General features: G+C 36.0%; 1 pseudogene; it reads right to left on the minus strand.

Moving 5' to 3' along the window:
• Window positions 1–3,664: 3,664 nt before the first annotated feature.
• Window positions 3,665–5,778, minus strand: LOC137727450 (phenylcoumaran benzylic ether reductase Pyrc5-like; annotated as a pseudogene).
• Window positions 5,779–23,034: the final 17,256 nt, after the last annotated feature.

A 23,034-nucleotide genomic window follows, 5' to 3' on the forward strand; every position in this document is an offset into this window, starting at 1 on the left:
TAAGTGCTTCTTGGAAAAACACTTGGACTGCTTCTTGGGATTGTTTCTTGAAGAAAGCACATAGCATCAATTGCTTCTTTCAGATAACATTTCAAATATTTTTTGATATGATTGACCACCCCTAATTCGAATCATAAACTCGAATAGGAGAATTTGAATATACTACTATGTTTTTAACTACTTGAGTTATAAACTGCTTTCAATTAAAATCTAATAGAATAACATGTTTGCCTCATTTGAATTTCATACCTATACATACAACGACGTTGATTTTAGATGGAATTAGCAAGGGTGCCCGCGCGTTTGCTACAGGATTGAAAATTCTACTAAAATTGTGTAACACATAGAGTTCTAAAAAAATTATATAAAGGTATATGTAGTAGACAATATTGTTTACATACATGTACAAATTTATATACAATTCTACCAATAATAAGAAACAAAATAGGTGTTCATGAGCGGAATGGAGCTTATGGTTATAAATTGTCAAATTCCATGCATGTCAAACTTCATTTAGGAAACTGAAAACCACAAAGAATAAAGTGATAAACACACAAAGACAGTTCACAATATGAAACCGTTGCTTCAATAAAGAAACGGGACCAACAAAATCATTTTATTTTATTTTTTGTTTTTTTGCTGCAAAAGAACAAAATAGAAAAAAGAAAACAAAATATTTATTTCTATTTTATATTCTGTGAAAAAAAACTTAGAAGAAGAAGCAATAGTGAAAAGATCATATTTATTTCAAATTTTTAGGCAAAAAAAAAAAAAGTAGTACGGAATACACATTTCTACACATTTCAATAAAAAAACCTAAAACCCATTTCACGTTTGTGCGTTTTCGATATTGCACAATTATATATGGGAAACAAAATGCTGTTAAAAGATACCAACGATGAAGGCAAATTTTGAGAAAATATTGACGAAAACACATAATACACATACCTCCTTAAATCTTTCCTCCTTTTGCTCAGCCTGTATTTGGAATAGATTCATCTGATGACGAAGAGCAGCAAGAGCCATGATCCTGATCTTACGAGCTCGAATCTCATCCGTTGAGATATCGCTGGTAGTGATCAAAGAAGCGCAGGACTTGGTGGAAATGGAATCGCCAGAAACCGAGCTTCCTCTGCAACCCTCGATCTTGCTTCGCTCCCAATCGTCGTCCAAACAACCTGCAAGTTCAAGCAAATGAATCAGAAGATATTAAAACGATCGAAATGCAAAAACGCACAGATTAAAACGAAGCAGAGTCGAAGCAACTGTGTGTTCGGTTGGAGACGGAAACGGAGCCATAGCCATAGCCATAGCCATTGCTTCTCTCCCCCTAGATCTGAAAACAAAGGTGTGAGAGAGAGAGATTGAGAGGGAGGAGACTTAGAATCGACAGATCTGAAAGGGAGGACTGAGGAGACGAGAGTCTTCGAGAAGGTGTGAGAAAATAGGAGAGGAATGGGAAAATGTTACAAACGGGCTGGTTGGGTACCTTTTTTTGGGACTTCTGAACCGACCTGCCCCTAAAATTTCAAAGGTTTGGCCCGGCCCGCCCTGTTTCTCCTTTTAAAAGATAGGAACCAGCCTGTACCTGTTCTGAACTGTAATTACCCGTCCTGATCTTAGGTTCCTGTACTTGTTTGCCCACTCCTACCTGAAATGCCTTTTGAAAGCTTAGTCCTACTTCGAAAAGCTACAAAGGGAAAATTGTGAACCCAAATTAAAGCTTCTTCTCTCACTTGTAAGAAAATTAGAGTTTTAACGAAATACTTTCGGTACTATTTATTTTTAACGAAAAATCACATTTTTACCTTTTCCTGGTACTATTCATTACACCTTTATTTGTAATTTTTTATTAAAACAAAATTTTTTTTTGGATTTTTCGTTAATTTTCCTTAAGAAAAATGGAAACTCTATATGGAAAAGAATTGAAATTATGCATAATGAAGAGTGGATCAAAACTATAAATAGATTATCTTAATGCGTAGGAGATTGTTGTTAGAATTTGGAAACAATTGAAACTTCATTTTAAACACAAACTTAATCAATTGATTTATATTTAAATGGAAAGAAAGTATTAGTCAGTTTTACCTATCTTTTTAGTGTCGCACCATTTCTCTTTGATTAAAAGCTTGAATTTTTACTTTCCTTCCATTCCCCTGCTGTATAACAGTTTAGTAGCTCTTGTTTACATACAACGAAATGAAAACCATTTGGGGAAAACAACTAAGCCTTTGGTTATTAGATTTTTGGTAGGCAAAGCAAGAAAATTACAAACGACAAAACTATTAAAACTTTAAAACCCACTTCCCAAATTAGGTTCTCTAGTTGGCTAATATTGGATATAAATTATCATCTCGAACAGTGAAATAGTTGATTATTTTTGTTTTTTGTTTTTTTGTTTTTGGACATTCTAGTAAACTTTACCGATAGAAGTTCAAATGAGAAACCAAAAAGTGAGTGGCTAACAAAAAAAAGGTCAAAAGAACTTTGCCAATAAAAGTTTTGAAGTAATTCATTTTCAGAAACAAAAATCTGAAAGAGAACACATGAAGGGGAAACCAACTTTAAATTTCATATTATTTGGCCTATCCTTACCCATTTAAAATGCACTGAAAAAACAAAAGTCAGGACTATAGAACAAGACCCTTTAACATGCTCAGGTTCTCCACCATATCAACTTTTTCCTTCTCCAAACACTTAAATTCTTCCTTAACTTTTAAGAAGTCATTGTGTAGTTTGCTATTGTACTGTTGCAAGCTTGCCCTGCTCAGGAAAACATAGAAGTAAGATTTATAGATACATAATAAGAGAAATTCCTTATGTAATTAGCAACAATTCCAAATAAGAAGCTCACTTTGAAGATTGAAAATTGACTCCTTAACTGATGCAGGGCGCAGCGGATAGAAACGAAATAAAATGAAAAGGAAACTGATATATAAGGTCCATTTTTACTTTCCTGCTTTTAGTAGGATTGGGATTAGTTTTCCATGAATCAGAAAACAAGGGTTAAAAACATATTTGTTCATGCTAAATAGTACATGTTTGTTCATGCTAAATAGTTGATACAATATTCTCATACGTATTTTCACTAAACTATATGAAAGAGAAAATTTGACTACTCAATGAATCAAAAGTAGCATTTTCAAATGAGATATCAAATCCTAAGTGAAGATGTTATTATGCGTATTTGACAACAACAATTCACATGAGTTGTTAAATCCTAGGTGGAGATCCTAATATACATATTTGACATGAAAAATCATTTCAACCAAAATGTTATTTACCGATTGAATTTGAAGTCTTTGTCATTAGGAGTCAAATTCAACATCAACGTCATATTTACTTTTTATTAGGTTCTCCTCTCGTCAAAAACAAATTTGAATCACATTATTGCTAGCCTATTGTGAGACTAAGCAACCCCTTGCCCTGTAGGTAATGTAAAATTATAAGAGTCAAATTCTACATCTATTGCGTTTATAGAAATCGTCGTATAAATTTTAACAGATAATTTCATTTCTATTTATAAAATGCCCGATTCAAGGCATTATGTACCCCCCTTATAGATGCTCTAACATAACCGTCCATAGAAGTGTTTTCCAACCGAAATGAGAGAGATCTACAACCCAAAAGAAAAACCAAAAGGCACAAAAGGTTGAACCAAAACTCAATAGAAAAACCAGAATCTGAAGGGGAAGAAATCTACAACTCAGGTCTTTTCCGTCATTTTACCAAAAGGCAGTACAGAGAGTTGAACAAAGATGCGACAAACAAAGATGCGACAAACAAAGATGCGACAAAGGGGAAGTAGCCATCCCCATATGCTAGTTATTTCCACACAACCTGAGATACATTAGTCATCAAACTACCTACTATTTATTTGCAAAGAGCCAGTTTCACTCATATAAAACCATCAACACGCTTCCAAATCTCGATAGCCAGTTTCACTCGCATAAAACCATCAACACTCGATAGTCAGTTTCACTCGTATAAAACCATCAACAGGCTTCCAAATCTCAGACAAACTGGTTGAGGTACTCGTCGACTGTGGTGTATTTGACATCAGGGTAAAGAGCAGTGGCTTCCACGCCAAACGAAGGCTCGATCTCAAAGTTAGTGTGGTCTCCCTTCACAAAAACTGCGTGACTAATTGATAGTATCACATTGAGCGGCACCGCTGCCTCTGCAAAAAGGACACAAAAATAAACCAACCAATTTTAAATTTATCTCAAAATGTTTGAAACAAACAAAAAAATTCAAATCAGTTGTTCCCAGACCGACAATGATTGCCACTAACCTTGGATGTTCTTGAGCAGCTGCTCCTCCGGGACATAGATTCTCTCGAGGGTTTTGCCAATCTTCTTCTCCCACAGAGAGACAAGCTCATTGAATGAAATGGTGTTGGCAGGGGGCCTGATATAGAGGACTTTGTTCAAGGTTCTTGGATCATCCACTGCCCTAATTGTGTACGTCCCAATGTCGTCTTCCTTGTTGAAAATTGCTGCAAATCAAACAAATTCAAAACCCCTTTACGTTTTCGAAAACGCAAAAGTGGGCTTTATGCTGCAACTCATATGCATAACAATTACTCATCGGTTGCTGCAACTCAAACAGATTGAAAACCCCTTTTCATTTTTTTTCTTTTGACAAAGTAATACTTCAAATACTACTCTACGCAGAGGAAAAAACAGATTTGGATGCAAAGAAAGGCATGCACACGTCAAATTTATGTGCAACAAGGGCGCGCACACAGTCCTGGCCTAACACACATATGCATAACAATTACTCATCGGTTGCTGAATAATTTACCAAAAGCCAAAGTGGGTTTTGTGCAGTAAATTGTAATAAAATGAAACCACAGAAAATACATCTATTCAGAACCCATGGTTAAGTAGTTTTAGGTTTTACCTTTAGGGTTTCCGTCGCCCAAAATGACGACTTTGTCCCTAGGAGCAGAAGAAGCCCCGGGCTGGTTCAAAGTAGGCAAGAAGTAACCAGCAAAGAAGTTGGAGGACACATAGGTGTACGGAATACCCTCAGCCTCCACAGCTCTGCGAATCTTGGCCTTGGTCTCAAACGCCGATTTGGCAGGCTCAACAGCGTGAGTTCGATCGACGTCATTTCCAAACTCCGACGGGAAAAATCTCTGCAGCCCAATTCATACATTCACAATCGCAATTTTACAGAACTAAAAAAAAAAAAAAAAAAAAAAATACAAAAACCAGAGTAACCCACAAAACTTCAAAACTTTCACCTTAACATTGCCTGCTTCTTTGATGGCAGCAATGATCTTTCCCTGATCAGCCAACTGACCATGCCCCACCGTCGAGATCACCACGTCGACTTGCTTGATCGCCTTCACCAAGCTCTCGTGATCGTACAGATCACCCTACAAATTATATAAAATAAAATTAAAAACAAAAACACAAATCAAGCAAAACCCAATTGGCTAATCGGATTAAAAAGCTAGAAAATGCTGGGAATTTTACGAACCAGGACGAAAATGACGCCCAGAGCCTTGAAGTTCTCGATGACTTTGGACTTTGCCGGGTCGGAGAGGGAAGCTTCTCGAACCAGAACGTAGGTAGGGTACCCGGCCTTGGCGCTGGCCTCGACGATGAACTTTCCAATGTAGCCGGTGCCGCCGATGAAGAGGATTTTGGACTTGGAGGCCATCGGGAATGGGAATCGGGGGGATCGGAATGGGATGAGTTGGAGAGAGAGAGCGAGTGAGATCGCTGCGAGGGAGAGGAGTAATTAGTGGTTAGCTGAAAGGTCCATTGACAGCGATCGAAGTGCCTGTTGGTTTATAGTGTGAGTGGGATGCGTGGAATAACGAAAATACCCTTGGAAAGTGGATAGGCCCGTCTGGTGAGGGCGATTATGGCATGACGTTGTTATTTCGTCTGCATGATGCTGGGTTTGTATGCGGATGGAAGCCCGTCCAGGTTCAGCCGGACGATGAGAGATGTTTCGAGATTTGGCCTAATTATATTTTAACCGTTGGATTTTGAAATAATAATGAGTGGGACAGACGAGGTAACCTGCACGTGAAAATGACAGTGTCACCTACTGTGAAGAATTATGTTTAGGTGAAGATAAGCCTTTGGATAAAGCACATGCTGTGACAAACCTGCCCAACTATGAGTCAGGTCACCCAACAAACTCTAACGAGTATTTTGCACACTCCGCTGGTTTGAATTAATCAACATATAATTTCATAAGTTGCGAAATTGTATGACCAACCAAGGAAACATATTTCCCAACAACGAATTCCTTGCCCATTTATCTGTCTGAAACGAAAATAAAAACACTACTACTTTTGTTATGCTATGGAATACATGATCAAATATTCGTTTCTAAGCACTATAGCTATTCAAGACTAAGAAAATGGGGGAGAAAACCAAGTTTCATTTAACTTTGGAAGCCATGAGAATTGACAGTGCTACTCCCATAGATGTGTAAAAACATAAACAGTTTTCGTACTAAAGAGTCATATAAATTGAAGATTATGAGTTAAATACTCAAATGATTAATCAATATATAGACATTAAGAAAGATGATTCGTCCTCGTGAGGGAAATGATGAATTGATATTTAGTTCAAAAGTACCATATCTTAGTAAAGTATTTGTCTTATAATATTTAGCACAATAGGTTGGACTTTTTAAGGTATTTCAAAATACATCTCATTTTACTCCCTAGAAATTAGGGAGTTTTAATGAAAAGTCTGCGGTACTGTTTATTTTAACAAAAAAACCACATTTTTACACTAAAAAATCAATCATGATACTATTCACTTTACCTTTTGTTTTGTCTTTATCGTTAAAACTCAAAATTTTCAAACTTTTTTCATTTATTTTCCTTAGAAATTATGGTTGTTAATTATCAATTTGGTTGGTATCCATCACTAATATTGTACCGTTACTTTCTACAACAACCATATTAATGGCTATATAGCCGTTTCTGTTGTAAAATCGATGATGTGTGTACAGTGGAATAAATAAAACAAGACACAAAATTTACGAGGTTCCTTTACAGTCAGTGTGACTGGAGTACGTCCTTGGGCAGCAGTGATGCTTTCATTATAATTTGGAATAATAGGAGTACAAAGATAACTCTATGTATTCTCTCCTCTCCTCTTCTCTTTTTTTCTCTTCCCTCATCTCTTTTTCTCTGTGCTCTGTCTACATTGATAGTAGTCGGAGTGCTCTATTTATAGAGCAACTCCGTATTATTACATTTTGAATAATTACACCACACCTTTGACAAATGATCTCTACATATCAATATTCTGCCAAGGTTTTCAATAATGTGGCAATGTTTTCAATGCTATGACAAGGTCTTCAATACTGTGGGCATTCATTACCCACTATACTTTTCAACACTCTCCCTTGGATGCCCACATATCAATATGAGTTGCCTCGTTAAGATCTTGATCTATTTTTTGGATGCTCCCTCTTGATGCGTATATCCCCCTGATTTCAAATTATTTAGGCTGATCATTGATCCTGCTGCTTTAGTCTTTTAGCGGTGATAATTGCTGAATGAGGTGTTTTACTTGTTGTTAACTTTCCACAGACTTGTTCTTGAACTGGGTTGGAGGGTCTTCTGCTAGACTTCCTCCAAAGGTATGAATTTACCTATTTCATCTGGAGCTGAATTTGATTCAAGGGTGGTGGACACTTGATCTTGAATCGGACTTGTGATTTCTTCAAAGGCCGTCTAGGCTTGATCTTGAATGAAATTGGATCATGAGGAGCTTCATGTGACAAGTGATCTTAAGCTTTGTCGGGGATGAACTGACATGTGTTTGTTGTGGTTGTCTCCACATGTTTCAATGTATTATTTTCACTTGCCTTACTTGCTCCCCTTGCAGAAGTGGTATTTTCCTTATGCAGGTTTGACATCTTTTCTTGTAGTATTTGTCCTCTGATACAGGAGTGGAATGCAAACCTTGCATTTGAATGGACCATCACTTCTTGGTGGCAGCGAAAGTTTGAGTGGAGGTTCCGACATATTGCTTTCTCTGTCTTTGTCTTGGCAGGTAAGAACAAGGACAAAGGAAAGGACATGGAGATTGCATGATATGAGATACTCTTGCTCTCGTCCCTGATGATATGAGATACTCTTACTCTGGTGTGATTTGTTTGTAGAGGTATTCTCGGAGAGGAAGAAAACTGAGTATTTCGAGATACTTTGTGAAAGATGCATTCTCGGAGATGAGGAAGAGTTAGATATTTTTCAGTTCTGCCTTGCTATGAAGGACCGAGGTTGACATATATATGGATTTCCCAATAGCAGGTAGTAGTGCTATGTCTTTACTCTTGTCAGCAACTGTGGTGTAATTAGAACACTAAGATTCACGCATTTTCAACTTTATCAGAGATCTTTGACAAAGTTGCACGTGATATCCAAGAGCTGAGATTGCGTCTGAGAAATGTTGACATACGTCATGCAGGGAAATCCAGCTTTTGAAATTTGAAAATCGGTGTCTCTTCGATTTTTGAATAAGTGGTCTTATTGCCCCTCCTTTTATAGAGATATCAATTTTGTTTAGAAACACTCAGAAATTGTTGCCTGCAGAAATTTCCCTTTCTTGCACTTATGAGATTTTATCTGACTTCCTTCATCATTTCTGAAAATGGCTTGCCCATCTAACATTTGCTTAGATTTGAGTCTCAAGATTGATACAGACGAGCAGCGTCAGGATAACATATAGCGCCCGTCCTTCTCATCTTCTAATGGTCCTCTTACGGTTGGGGACTCTGTGATGAAGAATAACATAACCGCTACAGTGGTAGCCAGGAATCTTCTCACTCCAAAAGATAACAGAATCCTTTCAAACCGGTCTGATGAGGCGGCCGTTCAAGACTCATTGGCTCTCAGTGTTCAATATGCGGGCTCTGTATCCAATATGGGCCAACGCCTACTTGCTCGAACTCACCAAGTTGAATCATTAATGGCTGAGGTTGCAAGTCTTAAATAAGAGATTAGAGGGCTCAAGCATGAGAATAGAGTGTTACACATGCTTGCAAATAATTACTCTACGAGCATGAAAAGAAAGCTCAACCAGCTACTAGAATCCGAAGGTCGGACTCAAAATGACAATCGGGGGTTCGAGTCTTTATTCCAAAGACATCCATTGTCTTAGCTGTCTAGAGTTCCATCAAGTATTGAGACTCCAAATAATCAACTTCTGGTGTCTCCCCCTTCTGGGGTACTTCCGAGTACTGAGGCTTCACATGAGCAACATTTGTGAAGGTTCCCTCCTATTTGTTTGTTTTAACTCATGTGTATGTAATTTCTCGGAGATAAGCTTTATTTCATTCAGTGTATCGTGTTAAATACAATAAAGTATATATTTTACTAAGATGTGGTACTTCTGGACCAAATATTAATTTATCTTTACCCTCGTGAAGATAAATGATCATTCTTAGTGTCTAAATCATTTGAGTATTCAACTTATAATCTTCAATCCATATGATTCTTTAATGTCATAAACATCATGGATAAGATTCGTGTTGGCATATTGTTCGATTCTGCAGTTCAAGACAATATTTCTATCAACACTTTATAATCTTTCTTGACTCTTCAGGAGTCCCAATTTAATTTAATATCATCAACTCTTACAAGAGATTTTAGTATGTTGCAACAATACCATAATGAAAGTACTCACTAAGGCAATTTATATCATCCATTGGTATTGAGTACATATTTTATGCTTTACCCTTCCAGGGTTTTCTTCAAGCAATTAGAATCCTTCAGGGATTTTCTACATTTCATGACACATTTTCCTTTAGAATTTATACAGAGCAATTCGCTTCCATGTATATTTGAGGGATTTACTTATGGAGATATGATGTGGGCGACTCATAACCCTTCGTATATAATTCTTCATTTATATGAACTCGTTTCTAACCTTGTGTCATATCATGTGGATGTATTTCATGGTATTACAAATGCCCATATGTAACCTTCTAGGTTCAACATCTTTTGGTTATTTGTATGATATCCAAGTATATAGGTCTATTTTTCCACGTTCTTACAAAATTGTAATGGAATTGCCTTTTTCCATTTTGGCCTATAATTTTGTTGATGGAAAAAGAACGGGATTCAATATCACCACAGCTCATTGATGAATTTAGTAGCTACTTGTAAAAACCAAAATTATCATTGGTTATCATCAATCTGTGATCCCATATTCTCATGTGCATGCGCATGCATAAAAGCTTTTCATTTCTCTTGGGATATCCATTGCCTCTTCAAGGGCATTACACTATCTCTTCCAAGATAGTCATAATTTAGAGAATGCGGATCATAACCTCCTTTTGAGCATTATAGAGCTTGGATTTTAATCTCCACTTCCGGGAGTTGAGTCATTGGAACCTATACATCTATCATGCTTCATGCATGAGACATCAATATTCTCATGTCCGCGGATTGACCTTTTCGAGACAAGTATGCTTGTGGCAACTGTCATGTGTCTGGCATGCGACAGTTATGCAATAGTTCAGTAGTGCCATATTCTTCTTCTTTCGAATGACTGAACCTTTTGAGTCTAAGGATTTGCCACGCTTCAGGCGTGTAATAGATAAATCATTTACTGCCATATTATTTTGTCCAACAGGGACATTAATTCTTGTAGGCACATTTGCAGCAAGTATATGTGATTTCATTACTTTCGTTGCATCATTAAATGCATCTGGCATTTGATTTGCATATCATTGCATCATTCAATTATTCTCACTTCGTTTGTATATTGATTGCTTCATGAATCAAAATAAGACAAATTCTCTTCGTTCTTCTGGAACAGTTTTTTCTCATCATTCTTCTGGAATGATATTTGTTCATCGTTCTTTTGAAATGAAGTTATTTTCTTCTCCTAACGGCGGGAAAATTGTCTTATCAAAATGACAGTCTGCAAACCACACGGTAAATATATCCTCAATCAAGGGTTTCAAATGTTGAATGATAGATGATATTTAACATCAATGCCTAATCCGCAATGATGCTTCCTTTCAGTATGTTGTGGCAGTGCAATAGGCACATAGATAACACAACCAAAAACTCATAAATGTATAATGTTTGGCTGGTTCCCAAACATGAGTTGTACTGAGAAGTATTGATGGTTGTCAACAGGTCTCAACCAAATCAATAATGCATCATGTAAAATGACATGTCCCATGTAGAAAATTTGGCAATTTCATTTTCATCAGCAGAACGCGGGTAATCAATTTCATCTGCTTAATAAATGTTTCTGCTAAACCATTTTTTAGTATGGACATAAGGAACTTCTAGTCCTTATTTAATAGTCTGTAGACTGAGACTCTTATGGCTTTTATTGCAATTAAGTTGAGGCACTACGACACTTCAAACTTAAGGTACTTATCAAGGAACTTCATGTCCTGATCTTGAGGATCAAGGGACTTCATGCCCGATCTTTTTGTTTGATGGAACTTCAGGTCCAATCATTTTTATTTGATGAGGATCAAGAAACTGCAGGTTCTGATCTGATCAAGGAACTTCGGGTCCAGTATGTACTCATCGTAACAAAAAGAAGTACAATAAATAAATTAAAGCAATAGGCGATAATTCCAGCCATAATGAATAAATTGCATTTAAGTAAATAAAGCTTGTGACAAGGGCTTTAATTCAGCACCATTCACATAAATCAAAACTTAAAGCAGTAGGCGGTAAAACCGTCCATGATAAATAAATTGCTTTAAAGTAAATAGAACTTGTGAAAGGGTTTTAAACCAACACCAATTCACATAAATAACAAGAAGTATCATACCTCCTTTTATTTATTATTTTTCTTTCTTTTGTCAGCACTTATTCAAACCTTATTATTGTTACTTTTCTTATTCCTACAGCATGGTGCCATGCACCAACAGAAACCATTTATATTATGTTGACCAAATGGTGTCATGCACCATTCAAATCCTTATATATATATATATATATATATATATATATATATATATATCTTATGTTGCAGTCAACATCCCTTTTTTTCTTCTTCACATGTGCCTTGCCATTCCATCAATCCCCCTTTTCTATTATTTTTCTTCCTTCTCTGTCTCTGCCAGTCTCGAAACACAAGGCCAATTGGGTAGTTATGGAGGTTGCCCAAATTCAATTCAATCCAAAAAGGCTACTAGAGACTGGCATTGTTCTTGCATGACCCAGGGAACATGGCATCGTTAAGTAAGAACCTCCCTATAGAGACATAGATGACAGTGGGGTTGACGAAGGCACAAGAGAATGAGGCATGTGTGGATTCATTCTTGCCATCACCATCTCAAACAACCAAGTATTCATGGGAGTTCTCAAGATCCGTCGAAAACAACGTGATCTGGGTTTCCAAGTCTGATGAGATTCTTCTGGATATCTGGAAACCAGTTGTCAGGTACGAGTTTTCTCATCTCGTGACGAATTCAGGTCGTAAATTTCAATTCTCACCGGAATTCGGTGGGGCGCTTCTGGCGCAGTGGGAGAGACGAAAAATGGACATACCTTTTATTCTGAGGTGAGAGGTGGATAGTGCTTCACCGGATTTATGGTGTTGTGCTTTCCACTGACATGAGAGCTTTTCGTGCTGATAACGTGTTGTAAAATCGATGATGTGTGTACAGTGGAATAAATAAAACAAGACACAAAATTTACGAGGTTCCTCTACAGTCAGTGTGACTGGAGTACGTCCTCGGGCAGCAGTGATGCTTTCATTATAATTTGGAATAATAGGAGTACAAAGATAACTCTATGTATTCTCTCCTCTCCTCTTCTCTTTTTTTCTCTTCCCTCATCTCTTTTTCTTTGTGCTCTGTCTACATTGATAGTAGTCGGAGTGCTCTATTTATAGAGCAACTCCGTATTATTACATTTTGAATAATTACACCACACCTTTGACAAATGATCTCCACATATCAATATTCTGCCAAGGTTTTCAATAATGTGGCAATGTTTTCAATGCTATGACAAGGTCTTCAATACTGTGGGCATTCATTACCCACTATACTTTTCAACAGTTTCTTGTATTTGTCTATCTTTGGTTTGCTTTTAATTTGCAATACATGTTGGGGATTGTAGGAAACAAATTTTGCAAATTAAAATATGTTTATTCCACAATAATTACTATTATTGAATTGGTTATTTGCAAACCACTAAATGTGTTTTGATTTACTTTATTTTGATTACCATATCAATCTTATTGTTGCTGCCTTTATTATACTTTTATTTTTATTTATGACAACAAATTTATCCTTCCGTTTTGTTTTGAACAATTAAGTTACCTAATTTCTAATATATATTAATAGCTATATAATTATGATATTTATTATTATGAAAACATGTTACAAAGGAAAGAGATAGATAACAAGGGTGAGGGTAGACAAAGTTGTTTTTCCAATTTTCATATGACCTTTCCTTATTTCTTGAAGTGTTGTTATGTCATTCAATTGTCTTATACCAATGAAAAAATCGAGTTATTCATCTAATCTAAGTATTGTGAGTGTACGCTTATAAGGATCATAAGTTGTTATATCTTGGAGGGTATGGTGCCATAACTTGCCACACTGAGACATTGTCTCCGAGGGGTGAAATCTATTCTTAAGGATAGTAAACTTACACGTCTCAACCTAATATCTTGTTCTAATCAAGGATTGACGAGGAGAGTTCTACCTACCAAAGATAAGTATTGTATCTTCTTTGTCTATTTTATGTAATTAATTGGGGCAATGAAAATTATCATATACTAATATTCATTTTATGCGATTTGTTATAGGAGAAGTAGCATCTGGATTGCCAATATTTCCAACACAATACACTTAATCTGTTATTACATTTCTTGTGGAGTAAAGTATCAACAAATGGGTATTGAAATGAAATAAAGTTTATCTATTGATATATCTAAGAAATTATAGACATGTGCTTGTTTTATTCCAAAGAACTCATCAAAAGCCATGGTCTTATTGGGCAAGCAAAATCTAAGTATCTCTCTAGCTTGCATACAAACCGCTCACAAAAGGGGCTTTGTAGTTACATATTGAAATAGATTGATCGTACAATGATTAAGGAAGCAAACATTTGTTATTGCATCTTCATACCTCACATAAATACATATCTCCATGAAGTTAGTCATGGATGTGTTTGGCTAATACTTGTGGCATATTATAATTTGGAGCACATGTGATCCACCTTCAAATGCAAACACTTCGACTATCATGCATGGTATCGGATTACATCAACTTTGTAATTAGTTAGACTGAAGAATTTGAAATCAGGGAGCATACTCATCAAGGAGAGCATCCAAAATAGATCAAGGTTTTAACGAGGTAATCGATGTCCATTATTTGGTTTGAGTGGATGACATCATGCTTGTGTAAGCAATGATGTCATTACCTATTCATTTGCCTATATAATGAAGGCTCAGGCCAATAAAAACAAAAGTGAGAAACGTAGAGAGGAAAATAAAGAAAAGAGGAAAGGAAGAGAGAAACAAAAAGAAGAAGAGAGATGCAAAACAAAATACTAGTGAGCCAGGCTAGAGAGAAGAGAGAAAACAATGAGACTTATTTTCATACTCCTATTATTTTAAATAATGAAAAAAAAAAAGTATTGTTGTCGTCCCAAAGACATAGGCATACTTGCCGAACCTTATAAATATTGTGAATTATTTACTTTATTCCTCTGCCCACATATCCTTAATTTCACAACAAAAACATATTTGTTAAACTAGCTTAAAACGAAGAAAGCTAACATGAGTCCAGGGGTGAAAGAACCTTGACGAATCCCTTCTTCTCATCATAGGTAAATTTCTACCCAATTCGGCTAATTTACGGGTTAATTAGTTTGTTAATTAATTTGATAATTTGGTGGTTGATAATCTGGGGGTTGATAATTACTTTCTATCCATCTCGTCTTCTCACCATTGCTTCCTGCTGTAAATTTTTCGAATTCTTTTCACCGTTTAGTTCTGGGTTTTGATTTGTATTTCTACAATCTTTGAGGTTGTTTTTTAAGCTCTTGAGTTGTTTTTATTGGTCGATCTGGGTACTTTTGCTGGGTTTTCGAACTGTTTTCAAGTTCTAGGGTTAGGGTTTTAAAAATTTGGGGCTTTTCTTGGCTTTGTTAAATTAGTTTGGGGAAAAGTCAGATTGTTTTGATCAAGCCCAGTTTTTCCCTTTGGGTGCGTCTCTTTCATTTCTCGAAGATTTTCTGAGGTATAAACTAAGTTCTTTTGTTAATTTTGTGTTGGAATTATTAATCTTTGCATGCTAAATAATTTAGAAATTTTTAATAAAGTTTCTCTTCTTGCTCAATTTGAGAGTTTACTTGAAGAGATTGACTAATGATGTGTATGTCGTGGAACTGTAGAGGCATTGGTAGACCAGAATTTATAAGTAATTTTACTTTTCTTTGTACTACCTTTAATTTGGACCTTTTTGTTTAATGGAAACTAAGATGGATGTGGATAAGGCCCAAGGAAACTTTTATGGAAGGTTTTTTGATAAACTTTGTAGTTGTAGCCCTATTGGTAGGGTTAGGGAATTATGCTTGTTGTGAAATTCTTGTAAGGTGGATGTTAATGTTATCACTTCCTCTTCTATTTTTTTTTACACTATGTGGTTATTGATCTTTCTTCAAATGTTGAACATTACTTCACTTTTGTTTATGCATACCCACAAAAACACTTACAATCAGGGTTGTGGGAGGGCATTTTATTCCTTGATCCTAAAGTTAAACCGTGGTGTTTAATGGGAGATTTTAACAACATTATGGACATTTCTAAAAAGAAAGGGGGTTGCCAAGTCACTACAACTTTTATGAACAAATTCATCCATTTCCTTTAATGCTTCTGGGGTGCCTTTTACTTGGTGTAATAATCAGGAGGGTAGTAATAGAATTTATGAACGACTTGATGGTCCCTTGACTAATTCGTATTGGTTAAATGAAAATCCTAATTATAGTCTTCATAATTATCCTATTTTTGGGTCTGATCATGGACAGATACTCTTAACTTTTAATTCAACAAGCATTAGTAGTAAACATAACCATTCCTTCAAATTTGAAGTTGTGTGGTTGTTGCATCCTGATTTCAAGGTGTTTGTGAATGATGCTTGGAAGTGTAATGGTGTTTTCAGTCCTATGAATAATTTTAGAGCTTGTGCAAATACATTTAAGTACTTAGTAAAGAATTGGAATAAGACCACTTTTGGTAATTTGAAAGTTCGCAAGGAATGCATCCTTGGTGAACTGGCTGTGATCCAAGAGACCATTATGAGAAACTAAAATGTTGATGCTGAATTGGAACTTGAAACTAAGACAAGTGAAGAATTGAGTTTGATACTAAGGCAAGAGGAAATTATGTGGGCACAAAAAGCTAAAGTCAATTGGCTTCAATTAGGTGATAAGAACACTAGGTTTTTTTCAAACGGTAGCAACAAGTCGGAAGAAAAGAAACAAAATTAAGAGGATAAAGGATAATAATGGGTTTGGTGGAATGTGGGTGAAGGACTTGAACAAGTTTTTGTGTAGGACTTTAAACTGCTTTTTTCTTGTGATTGTCCTCCTTCACCCGTGGATATTTCTTCTTGTGCTAATATTAATACCCTTTGCATTGATAATATTTGAAATGAAATGCTTCTTAAACTTGTGGAGGACATTGAGATTTAGGAGGCAGTGAAAAACATTGGTGCCCTAAAGGCATCAGGGCTTAATGGTATTAGTGCAAGCTTCTACCATGAATGATGGGATACCATTAAAGATTCAGTTAGTGCAATGGACCCAATTATTTAGAGACAGAATAATCTCTTGCTTGATATCAAACACCATCTCAATTATTCATATCCCGGTTGGGGCCCAAAAATGTCACACACCAATCCAACCAAGTCTTAAGGCCCAATTGTCATGCAAAGCCTACATTCAAGCCTAAATACATGCCAAGGCATGGGATTGACGAGGAATATATTTACAAACATGCCATGCCACGGTGATTAAGCTGGATATTCAGGCCATGCTCAAGCCTCTTCATCATGCCATGCTTCTTTAGCTACAATTCATGCTAAACCTAAGTCACATATTCAAGGCTTGCCAAGTGGATTGTGATGTGGATGGTTACAGTAGGTTGTTGGGCCTATGTGAATTTTGGGTCATGGAAGACTTTGGGTTGTTTGGGAGCTTAAAGATCCAAGCCTATACCATTTGTATTTCATGCAGGCATCATTGAGAGAGAACTAGCCTAGTTTATCCCTTTCCCTAGCAAGTCAACCCCCTTGTTTAGGATTAAACTAGATTCTTGCGTTAAATGCACGTTAAGCCTAGCAAGTTAGGCATTTAATGTTGACTTTCCCTTCCCAGCCTACATAGACAGCCAACGCGCAAGAGCTATGAAGTGTACTACCAGATTTAGCGTCTGCAAAAGGCAGCCCTAAGAAAGTCGTGCCTTAGGAAGTAGCAATCTGTAGGTCTCAACAGTACAGCTAGTTTACACAAAAATGGGAATAATAAGATAACTAGGGAGAAATGAGGGGAAGACCAAGCCACAAAGGGGTATTCCTTTAAAACCTAGAGAAGAAGCCTTCACTTACATAAGGAGGGAAAGAAGCCATTAGAAGAGGTAGAACACACAGAAGAACACAGTGAAGGAGATAAAGAAAACACATTGAAAGAGAACCACCCATGAAAAAGCCCAGAAAGTTCTACTTAGCCTAGAAGTATACTCCAAGCCCTAAGCATCACCATCCATGCAACCTTAGTAATTTCCATAGCTTTGCATCAAACATCCCAGCCATTAGAAACCTTACTATCACCTTAGGAAAGGCCAGATTATCCAGCAAAGAATGCCATGCGACCATGCAAATCCCTTCTCTCTCATGTAAATAGATAATCTTCTAGCTTCCACACAACGCTTCACTTGAGAAAGTCATTATCTTGATCTTTTATGCTATCTTCGAGCCGTTGATGTTATTGGAGTATTTCCTAAGACAAGCTATCTCTTTCGAGATATCTTAGGACTTGTCACGAATCCGCACCAAAGGAGACAAAAAGACATTCTCAAAGCCCAAACCCGCTTTAACCTAAAAGCCCCCTGACAGTCCCCTGTCGAATATGTGAAAGAATCCCAAAGCAATCATCTTTATTGTCGTCATGAAAGTCATTGTCTCATGCAGGTCATGAAGGTTAAAGATCTCTAAAACCTTCTTCTTCACGTTTGCCTTGAAGGCAGACGAACTGGGTTGCTCATGTAAAGAGCCTGGAGATGTAGGAGTTAGGAGAGATGACCCTGCATCAGGAGGTTTTTTGAACAAGATTCTTTTAGCATGAAAGAAAGCTGGTTTTAGGATTTGTAAGCGAAACTCATCCCATCATTGAACATAAACTCTCCTTTTTAATTGTAGAATATAATTCCATACTTCTTCATCATCTTTGTCAAAATCGTAGGTCCATTTCAAGATCCAGAGAAGTTAAGAACCATAAAAACAATTTCTTCTTATTCGGATAATTTAAATTAGTTTTTCGGAACTTTCTAAAAATGATTTGTGAACAGGCTGAGGAAGATAACTTTTACTTGGTACCCATATAATAAACGAATTTCTAAATAAATTCGGTAACTCTTTCTAAATTCTAAGGCAAAACTAAACAAACGAAGTATGGGACTACCGGATATTTTGTAAGCATAGAACAAGAGAGCATGCTTTTTGATAATCCAAAAAATTATAACTTTTAGGCTTCATATCAAGACTTGAGCATAGGCATATTGAATGAGGGCCATTTCCCCATTCTTCTAAAGTGATCATTTTCAAGATCCGGAATTTAGAAAATGCTATCATATTATTGGATTTGCTCCTATACCTATGCACCATTTCAACTGACTCTGTTTCAATTAGAAGGTTCTCCTACTAGTGTCTTGGTTTAAGGTAAGGTCTCACATGTTCTCTATGAGACTTTTCAGCAACTTGCCTATGAGTTTTCAGGCAATTCTCACCCTCTATGCACATTAAAGGAACAACAATCGTCCATAGGAATGGATTTTCTATCAATGCCTTTTCTCTTCCTTTGTCAGAAGGGAAATCAGATGACAAGAGATTTGAATTGTTCTGGGAAGAAGAACTAGTAGTGCTAATAGAAGTGGTTCCTTTCTTAACAGAGACGAGTGTTTGGTTCTTCTTTTTCATGCTTTCCCTACAAAAAAATCATGAGTTAAGAAATTAGGCAAAGAGTTAGTTTCACCCTTTATATATTCAATATTAAAATCAAAAACAGATAAAATGCCTTGCCATCTACAAAAATTTGCTTACAGGCCAGATTTTTAACATTCTTAAATAAAATATCCTTGGCAGCCTTACAATCCACCCTAATAAGAAAAACGTTTATAAAGAAGGTCACTTTCAAATTTGCTGACCATATGAACTATTGATAAAAGTTCCTTTTTTTCCAAATGGATTTATTTTTCTGGGCCGATTTCCCTACGCTTGAAGTAAAACAAACTAATAGTTCTTTTCCTTCTTGAATCCTTTGTTTCAAGACTCCACCATACCCATCAGTTTCAACTATCTTAATGGTTTATGGGTTGGCTAGTGTTAGGCATGGTAATTCTTTGACTTGTCTCTTCAAAAGTCTCACAGCCTGTGCATGTTCTTTTGTCCATGGAACATGAGTTTTCTTCAACCTTGGATACACCGGTTTACTATCTTTTGCGAGATTCTTATAAAAGTTGCTAATGTTTCTAAGACTTCCCAAGAATCTTTGTAGTTGTTTTTTATCTAGGATTTTATCTGGAAATTTATCAGCAAACTTGATGGCTTGATCAATGGGTAAATTATTCCTTTGTGAATGTTATGACCCAAAAATCGGACACTTATTTGGAAGAGTTCCATTTTACGGGCAGAAGTCTCCAATCGTGCAGACTTTGCGACTTTCAAGAAAATGTTAAGATGTTTAAAGTGTCGTTTTAACAAGTTAGAATAAATCACAACATCATCAATATACACAATTGTGAAAGTAAGTAGTATAGGGATTAAAGATATCATTCATAATATTTTGAATTTCAGAAGGATGATTCTTTAATCCAAAATGCATGACGTTCTACTCGTAATGTTCGAATGGTACATTAAAAGCTGTTTTATACATATCCTTCTCTGCAATTGAATCTGCCAATAACCAAATTTCATATCTAATTTTGAAAAGATAACAGCTAGCCTATCTAACAAATTCTTCTTATTTGGGATGGGATACCTTTATCCATCGAAGAGCTTTATTTAAAGTTTTGTGATTAATAACTAACCTAGGAGCTTCTTTTTATAGTTCAGCCACATTTCCGTGTAGAAGGTTAATCAACTCCACGGTGAATAGCTCTTGCGAATCCAATTCTTTTAAAGAAGTTTGGTTATGTACTTCTTACAGATTTTGATTAGCCTACTACTCATCTGAATAGGTCGAGCTTTTGTTGAAATCTTCTTTTCATCAAAATCAGGCTCATAAGATTACTCAACAATGTGCCTTTTGCAATACGAAAAAGCACTAGGAATTTCTGTACAAACTTGTTTTCTAAATTCCTTTTGGTTGAGAACAAAGAAAATTTTCTTTATTGTTAATTTATTCCTCTATGGAATTAACATACTAAATTTGAGGTTCCCTTGAGAATCTAAAAACAACCTTAACACCGTCAATTTCAAATTCTATTGTTTTTTCAGAAACCATAAATGGGTAAAACATGTTAATAAAAGGGGCTCTTAATATTACTTGATGTCTTAAACCTCATACCCTGATAAAAGGGGTTTCGAAACACAGTTCATCTTGGATCATCGTTGTATCTGAGACTTTATACTGAATCTTCATTGGTTGGTCAGTTGTAGTTTTAAGACCTGAGAGGTGTTCGAGAAATACTTAATGGGGATAACTACTTTATTAACACAATTAAGGTCTGCTTCAGAATCTATTAGTGTTTCGGTTGAAACTTGAAAGGTTTGTTAATAACAAAAGTAATAGGAGACCATTTTATGAGCTATTACCCGATCAATTTCATTAACAAATTTTAAAGTAGAAACAAACCCCCCCCCCCCCCCCCCCGGCCGCCCAAACACATCTTGAGGACTAGTTCTTTCTTTCTTTTGGTAAAGTCTCCCATCATTTTTTTGAATCTCAGTTTCAGTTTCTTTTTTGCTCGAAGTATCACCAGATTTGAACTCGTCTTTAGTTCTTTTAATTCCTTTTTGTTAGCATTTTATTTCAGAATGCAAACCACTAAGATTAGGTTCTCTTTTATTATTGCTTTCAGTTATCCTATTAGCTATGGTCTTGAACCTATAAACATTGAGTGGTTGTTTCTCGAAAGTTTTCTTATGGTTTTTCACTAGCCATATCTCTAAGTATTTTTCTAGAGTTTCTCTTTTTGTGAGAGGATCTTCTATTTTATCTATTAAGTCTAGAATGAGACTTTCTCCTTTTGTTAGTATGCAAAGCTTTGAATTGCAATGGCAATCTTCATCTGAGTCGGAATAAATTGACTCAAATAATTTTGCATTTTTAAGAGTACTATTTCATTATCGCTTTCCTCTGAATCAGAAGAGCTAAGCATTAACTGACACAATTATCGCTTCAAAACTTCGTCTAGATTAAGATTATCGCTTTAAACCTTCGTCCGGATTAAGATTATTAATCATATCCTTCAGTTTGCACTCATTCTGCATGTGTCCAACTTTTCCGCACTTGTAGCACACAAGAGGTTTTTCCTTATTACTATTTCATTTCTTTTTAGGAATAACTAGTAATATGCCCGCGCGATGCTGCGGGACTTGAATGCACCAACTTTAACTACATGAATAAGACACATTTTACCTGAAAAACATTCAACATAATCATGAACGAACAAAAAAGATAGATCTAGAAAATTACAAAAAGCATTGTAAACGTAGATCCAGGAAATTATAAAAATCAATCCAGTCAAGAGACAATATAATAGTTGTGGGAAGGTGAGTATGCAACCAAGAATCTAAGATATACTTTGCAATTCCATTATAATTTCACACAAAAAAATAAAGATCAAATTTTGATTGAAACATCAAACAAAACAATCTCATCTGTTACAGATTGGACCAACTAAATAAAGAATATATCAATATGATTTTCAACCTAACTATAAAAAAGAGCTTTATAACAGCGCAATCAACATTATTTGAACTCAACTAAAAAGAAACTGATTGCATGTTATAAATTCTATAGGTAATTTGATTTTGCAGATTAAAAAGAGTCGAAGAATATTGGAAATTACTAAACCCCATCACAACAAACCCATACCCATACCTCCTTTACCTGTTCCCTTCAACCCTTGCAGAAAATCCTCCCATCTCTCTCACCCTTGTCCTATCTCTTTGTCTGTGCAAATCGCAGAAAACAAATTCTAAACTAAATCCCTGAAATCCCTTGCCTAAATCCTCCCACATCTCTCTTGGACACCCCTTATCTCTGACTCTACAAACGCTAAACCAAATCTCCTAATCCTATTTTGGACCCCCCTCATCTCTCTGCCAATCGCACAAACAAAAACCCAAACCTAATCCATCAAATCCCACCAAAACCTAATCCTTGAAATCCCACCCAAACGTAATCCCTGAAACCCCTTGTCTCAGACACCCAACACCTCTCTCCTTCAGATAGACCTAAACGAAGTGCCTCGTACCATCGAATCGGCCTGCAACACCCTCGGGCGGGATTGAGACTACTTTTCATATTTTCATTTTAATGTACCAGCAAGGAAACGATAGTATATTCCAAATTTAGCAGTTTACTGAGAAATATAAATATTGTTTTCAAGGAATTAATATGATTGCAAATGTAATAGCTGCATACATAGTGAGGTATGATAAATGATGGAAGACGCACTAAATTTGAGGTCCATAGGTTGAGAAGAGTCCATAGCATTGATCCATATATGGATATCTTGCACATATCTACAATTCAAGCTCCTAACAAAGTATCAACTTATCATCAATTGTGACATTCATTATTCCTAAGTTACAGAAGCTAACTAAACAAAA

Source organism: Pyrus communis, chromosome 3, assembly GCF_963583255.1.
Source record: "Pyrus communis chromosome 3, drPyrComm1.1, whole genome shotgun sequence".
Taxonomy (NCBI): Eukaryota; Viridiplantae; Streptophyta; class Magnoliopsida; order Rosales; family Rosaceae; genus Pyrus; species Pyrus communis.